The following is an 8,893-nucleotide window of genomic DNA, read 5'->3' as shown; positions in this document are numbered from 1 at the left end:
TGTTTTTTTTTTTTTTTTTTTTTTTTTGTGTGTGTGTGTGTGTGTGTTTCTTTCAAGGCTTTTTAAAAGAAAAATAGAGAGGGAGAAAAATATGACAGAAGTGTGCTGAGCAGCTACACTCCATTTACAGGGATTTTGGTGTTCTAGGGTTAGCTGGCATCTCAAGGAGTCATCTGGTAGCACCTCTGCTCAACATTACAGATGAAAACTGTTCCACAGGTTTGGCATGATTGCATCATAGAGCTTCCTAAATTGATAGAACGGGTAGCTTCTGCTCTCCTGGTCTTTTCTGCATTGTTTGTAGGTTGCCTCCAAGGTTCACATCTGTTGTTAATGCACAAAATAAGAACGTGGATTGCAGGTTGTACGTATCCACAGGCTGTACGATGCTTTGTGCACTAACAGTGGCACGAATGAGGAAAGCAGGACATTTCTCTTGTTCTCAGAGAGTAAAACGTGGGTGAGAAAAGGAAGATCAGACAACACTTCAAAAAACTTTTAAAAAATATTAAAAAAAAAAAAAAAAGTGGGTTCCCTGGTGGGACACCAGTCTGCATTGCATGGCAGGAGTGTGCAATGTGGGGCAGCTCGTGTTTAATGCAGTCGTGTGATGCCAGTGAAGAAACTGCTCGCTCTTGTTTGTTTGATGTTTTTTGTTGTTTTATTTGGATGTTGGGTTTTTTATATTAAGGTTATAAAGCTTGGAAAAACATGTGTAAGGTGTCAGTGTACAACTTTGAAATTTTTCTGTCTAGGAGAAATACTTGATGCAGCACAACTGCTGCCTTTTTTCTTCTTTTTCAATTTTTTTTTTTCCCAACCTTATTTAAGAAAAAGAATATCTGCAGAACTTACCTGGAGAAATCCTTCCAGAGCACAGTTCCTTGTGAAATGTTAATGAAATACCAGCTGTGACCAGCTCTGTTTTTCTCCATTCAAGATCACAGCAGTAACTTTCCTCAAAAACTAATGTTTGATTTTTCTTTTTTATGGCAGTGTTTGGAGAGGAAGAATCCTGCTTAGGCTGCTTCAGGCTTGCCCTTTTGCTTTCCTCTTTCCTTTATTGAGTGAAATGCAGCCAGGATGATAGTTGTGCAGAAGGAGCTCCCTGCCTCCATATTCTGTGGAAATAAACACGATATCCTGCCCCCACAATAAATGGAAGTGCATCAGCAGCTTTCTTAGTTAAATAACCAATGGGCTGTTTTATGCTTTAATTTAGAGCAGGGAAAGAAGTAATTATCAAATCGGGTTAGTAAATGCTGCAGTCTAGCAATTAAGAAATTGATTGGGGATGTAGATCACTATAGCATAGTCCATCTCATGCCTTGACTGTAAATATCTCCTTATTGCTTAATTCTACAACAGCATTAATAGGAAACCTGCCACATTTGTAAGAAATCAGCAGTACATGTGGTAGGCTCATCTGTTTGTCTTGCTATTTTTTTAAATGTTCATTTTCAGCAAAACCAACTTAGTGACAGATTAAAAAGAGCAAATGGTATGGTAATGGGTTTGAAGCTGAAATTTCTTAGCTTTTAACACTCAAGCCCTTGGAGTGGGGGATTTGGGGATAAGGAGACTTTACTTATAGGTTAGAGAGTCTTTGGTCTTTGTTCTGTGCTTGGCTTTTTTTTTTTTTTTTGTTTGGCTTGGTTTTCCTGTAGCATTAGTGGATGGCAGGTTGCTTGCAAAGTAAAGATACTTAATTCTAGGGTCTTGAGCTCATAAAACACTTTTAAAAATGCAAAGGCAGCACTCACTGGAGGCCCTTTGGCACCCGTGGTACTGTGTCAGGATTATGGATTACTGCCAGTCTTGCATTTCAGTCTGAAAAATTGTGAGTTTTAGCTTTCTGAGAACACATTGATTGTAAGAGCAGTCCATGCTACTTAAACCACTAAACCAGGCACCCTGGGCCTCCTGAATTCACAGTAGCTATATGCTTCACTTGAGATTTGCAGCATAACTTTCAAGTGATTTCATGAGGAAAGGAATAAAAATGAAGCTATAATACTTGAAAAATATACATCCAAAAAAGCTGTATATGTTGCTTATCGTACAGCGGATTTCCTTTTTGGAAATGGCTGCATTCAGCTCCCCTCCATGTTTCTTTGCCTGAGCTGGGAAGGGCTCTTGCTCCTGGTGAGCCATCAGTAGTGGAGTGGGGCCTGAAGTGGGTTTTTGCGTTGCTGTTCCGTTTGGCCTTCCTGCCCCTGTGAACGGCAAATATATGTATATAAATATATAAAGTTACAACCTTAAAGGTTGACACCAGTGTACTTTACTTGCAGAAGGCTCAATCCTGTCACTCAATGCTCATACAAACATACCTGTATTTGGAGAAGGGTTAAATGTGCAATGTGGTTTCGTAACATCTTTGACACTTCTTCCACTCAGACAAAGAGGAAGAAACTCCTACGATCAGTCTCCATGCTGGCTAAATATAAATATCTATGACAAATCACACAAGGATGCTTTAATGGCAGTTGTCAGAGACATTTAAAATGGATTAGACCTTTTTAATTTTCTATCTAATAATGAATATTTAGTGAGACTTTTAAAGCTGTTATCTATTAATTATAGTACCCAAAAATATGATTATGTTCTGTCAAATAGGAATCAGCACGTGACTGTATGCAAAAGTATGTTCTCTGTCTAGCTTTTGTGACACAGCTACTAGGAGAAATAATTGTAAGTGATGACAGCTGGTGATGAAGCAGCCTTGCCCTTGAAAGATGTAAGCACACTGAGATTATTAACACTAAAAAAAGGATAGATTAATAGATAAATAATAAACGAGCTGCTGCTTAAATAATAATACATGGTAAAATTAGATTACCAGAAACTTAGTTTTGTTGTAGACGTTAATATTGTTCTGAGGGTAGAAACTCAAATTTGGAAATGAGAGGCTAGTGTTTGTATTACTGAAAATGCAGACCATTGTCCTTTGCTGGTGTTGTCACTGCTTTCTGCAGATAAGAAATTGCCTTTCTCTTTAAATTCGGTTATACTACCAAAGGTTACTCTTGCATATTGGAAATAAATAGGGTTATATTTCTACAGCTTAAATAAATGTTTCTACTGTTGAAATAAATGACTTATTCCAACAATAGTAAGCTGATTATACAATTGATAAAGAGCTTGTCAGTCAAATAATTCTCATTTTTGTATTCAAAAATCTTAACTAATGGTGCAATGAAAAAAGCTCTAGTGGCTTTATTAAATTTTTGCTTTTGAGAGTAATTCTTTTCTCTTTGTAGCTGGAAATTATCTGTTTGCAGTTATTTCCCTAAGTGCTGGTGAGGAAGCATAGGGCCTTTATTTTGTATTGGTTTCTGTCTGTGTTTTCTCTTTCTCCCTCTGCTTGACTAATATGGCTGTACCTGTGGAATCATTGCTTCCTTTCCATCATGGCCAGTCTGTTTCCTTCTGAAGAGATGGGTTTTTGAGAACACAGCCCTTCCCTCCATGTGCTTACCAGATTATCCATCTTAGTTCAGCTGCAGCTCTGTGAGGCAGTACGCTGCTCCTGTCCTGCCGTCCTGGCAGAGCAGTTCGTCTCCCCTGGCATTAGCCATGGGAAGTTAGGTGTGAAGGCACTGCTTGTTCTGAACGTCCTGTCCTCTCCCAGTGGGTAGGCCTAATTACTTTTGGAACATTTCTTTCTCTACTAATTGAAAAGCTGATTGGGACTGTCTGTGAGGCGAGTCTCACTAATGGCTCCAGGGTAGCAAAGGTGGTGAAGGTTGCAGGGCAAGGTGTGTTGGGGCAGCTGAGGTCCCTCTGCTTGCTCAGCTCTGAGCAGAGGAGGCCAACGGGAAGGTCTCACGGTGATCTGCAGTTCCTCACAAGGGCTGCTTCTTTCCCACCTAGGTTTATTTTTTCTGTAAGAAGCATGAGTGGCACAAGTTTGATGGAAGAGAGAGGAAAAAGAGCCTAAGAAGTTATTCCAAGTCCACCTGTCTGTGTGCATTTATTTCTACTGAAGGGTTGACATTCCTCAAAATACTCTCATCTGATAGCTCTGAGTGCCCTAATGATAATTACATTTACACTAAATGTGGAGCAGCATCAATACTGATATACAAATAATTTACATCTGCCAGCCAGCGGTTTTAACTAATCAAATGGAGATTGCTGCCTGTCTCAGTCAGTGAAGAAAGGCAAGAATTCATCATCTTTAAGCGAGAGCAAAAAGCATGATGGCCCATGCAGCCAGTGGCAGTGGTGTGACAATGAAATTGGCTGGCTAGATGACCAGGCTTGCATGGCCTTGTGTTTGTGCAAGGGCTATTTTGAGAATCAGAGAGCTAATTTTTTTTATTTTTGTTTTTCCCCTTGCACACAAGCTGATTCAAGGCACAGTGTTTCCCTGCTCACCTGGCAGTATGCTGCTGTTACTCAGGGAACATAGAGTTAATTTAAGTTTCTGGAATATCCTGTACAAAGAACAGTAAATCACGAAACTTTGTGTGTAAAACAAATGGACCAAAACCAAACTCAGAATTAAAAAATAACAGCAAAAACATATCTTTTTAAAAAATGTGTTAAGTATGTCCTTGTAAAAGGGGTAAGGGATATGGAAAGGGACAAGTAGGCTTTGTTTGTAGCCTAAAAAAAGCTGAGCTGACCTGCTCCAGCTGTGGGGTCTGGAGCATACTTGTGTAACTTACAGCAAAATATTAGTTCTTAAAAAAATGTGCAAATTTAGTAGCAGTGATTTTTAACTTTGTAATTCTCAAACAAAACATCTCCGCTTATCTTTGGTTTCAGTCATTTTCAACAAGCAAAATTTACATCTCTTATTTGGAAGGAAAACAAGATTTAACCTTGAGGTGCTGAAACTGCAAATAAGATACAGTGTTCAGGTAAGGGTCTGTGACCTGTAACAGGTGTGAGGGGCCACAGAAGTGACCTGCTTTTACTTCACAGCATACAGTAGAGGGAACCTTGCTGAGTGCTAATTAATTGTTGCTTTCATGCAAAATAATTCTTACCTTCAAATAGCCTTGAAAAGAGTTTGCCCAGTCTTTTCATCTAGGAAAAGTTGTTATTCAATTACAGCTCCGTAAAATGGGATCCAACTCCAAGGCCTGAGCTCTTTTAAAATTCTGGATTTTGAAGGTAACTGGTTTCTGTACTATTTGAGTACCTTATTTAATTTTAAAATAATCCTATCTGTCTCAGTGCATTATAGTGGAAATTGTGTTTGGGTTTTTTTCTTCCCACACGTCACTGAGGCAGACTGGGGGCTATTTGGCTCTGGCTCTCGTGGTATGTGGGGGTAATAGTGAATTTCTGAGGTTTTGAGTCAGTGAGACATCTTTTACATAAGAGATTTAAGCTCAGTTCATAGAAAAGTGAATAGAGAGTTGTGAGTTAAGTTCTTAATTTCTGTTGTCAATAGTGAGTGTGATATGCGCTAGCATCAGCTATTCTGGCTGAACTGCAACCAGTTGGAGGTACATTGATTGATTTAAAGTTGACTAACCTTGAAGCAATGGAGACCTTGATACATATAGCTGGCTTCCCAGAAATATGGCTGAAGCTAGCAAGTCAAGTGCATGCAAAATAAAGCTGATGAATTTATAGATATTAGGGTAAAAAATGCTAACTAGACTTTTTTTTTTTTTTTTTTTTCAAACTTCCTTTGTACCTCATCATGGAATGTCACCCCTTCATTCCTTTATAGAGTCTAATAACTGTATTTAACTAACTCATAAATTTGATAGGCACAGGCATTACTGTAGCACTAAAATGTTCTTTCTTGTGAATGTCTGACTGAAACAGTTTTTTTTGTCTTTCTTAACCTCTCTCTGCAGAAAAGGAAACACTCAGATCAAAATGAAGGTGTTATTAAAATCAAAGGCAAATAGACAAATATTCCTTTTTTGCATTTTTTCATTAACAATATATTAGCTTAAATATATCTTTGTAAAATATTTTTACTTGTGAAAATTTTACTTCTGACGAGAAATTAAAAACTCCAACCATGTTGAGCTTAATGGTGTCAACTCTGCAAGTATGGGGAGAAAAACATTCTGATCTTACCTCTGTGTTTTTTTTTTGGTGGACTGCCTATTAATTTATTTTCATAGTAGATCTCTTTTCCTACCCATTCTGAGCTCAGTTCTAGATCACTTGCTTCTCCACATTGATTTCTTCATGTCTTCAGTAGGTACATGCAATGTCAGCTCCTTTAAAAAATGTTTTGTCTTTTAAGTATTTGTGGCCTACCTGAGAAGAAATAGCAAACAAATGAAGGATAAAACATTGATGAGAGATTCTAGAAGCATTTGAAGTAACAGCTGAAACTAATAGTAATAAATCTATAGATTAATAGATAATGTGCTAAGACCTATGGAGAGAAAAGAAAAAAAAAAAGATCCAAAATCTTTCTCTTTTGGTTTGATTTCTGAGACCATAGTTTGATTCATGGCTTGTGTCACTGTATCACCACTTTTCTGTGTGATAGGGAAGGGCATGCCAAGAAGTAAGGGCTGGTAAGTGAATCTGAACTGATGTACAAAGGGTCGGGCTGTGGCTTCTGGCCTTGAACTCTGAATCACCTCTGGAAACTTAATAGTACCCTGCTTGAAAGGGCAGAACATTTAGAAAGGAGGTCAGGCATGTAATTAAACTCAAATGTAATAGTTTGGCTTGTAGTCCTTTTGAAGTCAAGAATTAAAACATATGAAACACCAAATGGAGAAATAATCACGTAACGGTTGTTCGTTTTGTTTTTATCTGTGAAAATACTTTTTTGGAAATACGTTCAGAAGAAAAAGATTGCCCTCAATAAATGTGTGCCTTTTCCCTGGAAATTGTTTTAGATGTCTGAAGGTAGCACAAGTAAAATGATGGTGCAGAAGTCTGAAGAGTCAGAACAACCGGCAATTAATCTGGCTGAAAAGCACAGATAGTGTGGTTGAGGTAGAAGAGGCAGCACTGAGCCAATTCTGCTGGATGTAAAATAAAGTTGATGGATTCATAGATAATAGGGTCGAAAGTGCTAACTAGATTTCTTTTTTTTTTTTTCCTCAAGCTTTCCATGGAATGTCACCCATTCATTCCTGTATAAAGTCTAATAACTGTATTTAACTAATGCAGAAATGTGTTACAATAATGCCTATGTCTATCACTAAAGTATTCATTGCTATGAATGTTTGAGTGGAGCAATTTTTTTTGTCTTTTCTTAACCTCCTTCCTCTGCAGAAAAGAAAATTGACAGAAAATAACGTTCAGATAAAAATGAAGTTGTTATTAAAATTAAAGGCAAATACACAAATGTACCTTCTCCGTGTGTTTGTGTAAAATACTTTGGCTTATGAAAATTGTACTTTGGAGGGGAAATGAAAAACTCCAAACGTATTGTAGCAGTGCCAGCCCTTCTACTGCACGTGGTGTCCACTTTTGTTTGCCTCTGATTATGGAGAGCTCTGGATCCCTTCTGTACAATGGCTTCAGCCGAGCCAAAGGCTCTCTGCCACAACGACTTCATCTCAGAGTGTATGTCCCAAATCCAGCAGTCTAAATAAACTCATTGTGGGATGAGAGCCACTGCAGATTTGTTAGCTCAGTCTGTGTTTTCTGAGAGGAGAATGAGCAGTGTGTGGGTTTGGAGTGGAGCTAGGTTCTCCATCTTGGGCTTGTAACAAGCACAGGGCAAGAAGACATCAGCTTTATTTAGACAACGCTTACTCATACGTAACAAGTCCTTAATTAAAGTTTTCACGATATGACAGTCTCTCATTAAAATATTTATACTTGTTTTTTGCTGAGAGACTTCAGGTCTGTAAAACCAGATTTAGCATCTGAGGTGAAGCATCTGGTGAGTTGGTAAGTGTTAGCTCGTGAGTCGTGTGGCTACTTTGGGACTGGGAAATTATTCACATGAAATATCTGAGGATGGATGCAGCTAATGTGGGAGTTTTCAGGATGGTGAGTTTGGGCTGTAGTTCTTAAGGCTTTTTATTCAGGCCAACAAGTTGAATTACCAACTTAGTTGGTTTTCAGACTGTTTTGGAGTTGCTAGAGGCACGCATCCGGGGAGCCCTTACTGCTAGTTCATAGCAGACACCTGTGGAAATCAGCCTTGTAAGGCGTACTCAAGTAGTAAGGTGATGAATGTTACATTGTAATGTAGACTGTGGAAGATGTCTTGAAAATCTTTCTGCCTGTGGTGCTGTTACAGAGGGAGGATGTAGCATTCATAATCATTTATTTTTTTTGTAGCATTGTGTGTTGTAATGCATAGGGAAGAGGGCGGAGAAAAGGGCTGTGTGTAGCCGGAGCTGAAGGGCAGCACCTTAGGGTGCTATCAGAGCTGCTGGTGTGCAGCCTGGGCAGGTGGCCCCAGAGCAGTGCTGGAAATCCCCCCTGAAATAAACTGCTCCTGAGCTCAGCACTTGGGGAAGAAGGAGAAAGTTTGTTCACTGAGCTTTTTTCTCTGGAGCTCTCCCAGATCCATTTTGAAATCTGAACTGGAGCAGAGAGACAACTGTGTTAATTTTCTTTTAATTTCACTGGGAAAGTTTGCTAATGTTTCTGCTTTTTCTTTTTTTCTTTTCTTTTTTTTTTTTTTTTAGCATTCTTCATAAACCTTTGCAGAAATTCTTTCTTTCCCACTGCAACTCTTTTAAGAGTACGTGTTTGATCTGTTGTCTTATCTAAGATTATGGCTAATTACTCAGTAAAGAACTTTCTTTTCTCAGGCCTTTTTCCCCCTCTTTTAAGTATCGTCTCACAGGGTGAAATTTCTTCCTCTTTTGATTTCACTCCATCACAACCTAGCTTTCATCAGGACATGCCTTGGAATCTGAAGGGAGCAGTTAGTGCAAAATGAAGCCTTTAGATTATTTTTCTTTTTTCCTTTTTATGCTAAAGCTGA

The 8,893-nt window shown here is 38.5% G+C and overlaps 1 protein-coding gene across 1 annotated transcript in view; it reads left to right on the top strand.

Moving 5' to 3' along the window:
* Positions 1 to 8,893, top strand: part of CDH4 (cadherin 4) — a 412,843-nt gene that overhangs the window by 46,398 nt on the left and 357,552 nt on the right. The window lies entirely within an intron of this gene.

The sequence above is a fragment of the Centrocercus urophasianus genome, unplaced genomic scaffold, assembly GCF_019232065.1.
Source record: "Centrocercus urophasianus isolate 14NV4802_14NV808 unplaced genomic scaffold, USGS_Curo_1.0 seq_38, whole genome shotgun sequence".
In the NCBI taxonomy this organism is placed as follows: domain Eukaryota; kingdom Metazoa; phylum Chordata; class Aves; order Galliformes; family Phasianidae; genus Centrocercus; species Centrocercus urophasianus.
Note: the sequence above shows the minus strand (reverse complement) of the source record. Positions and strands in the feature narration are given on the sequence as shown.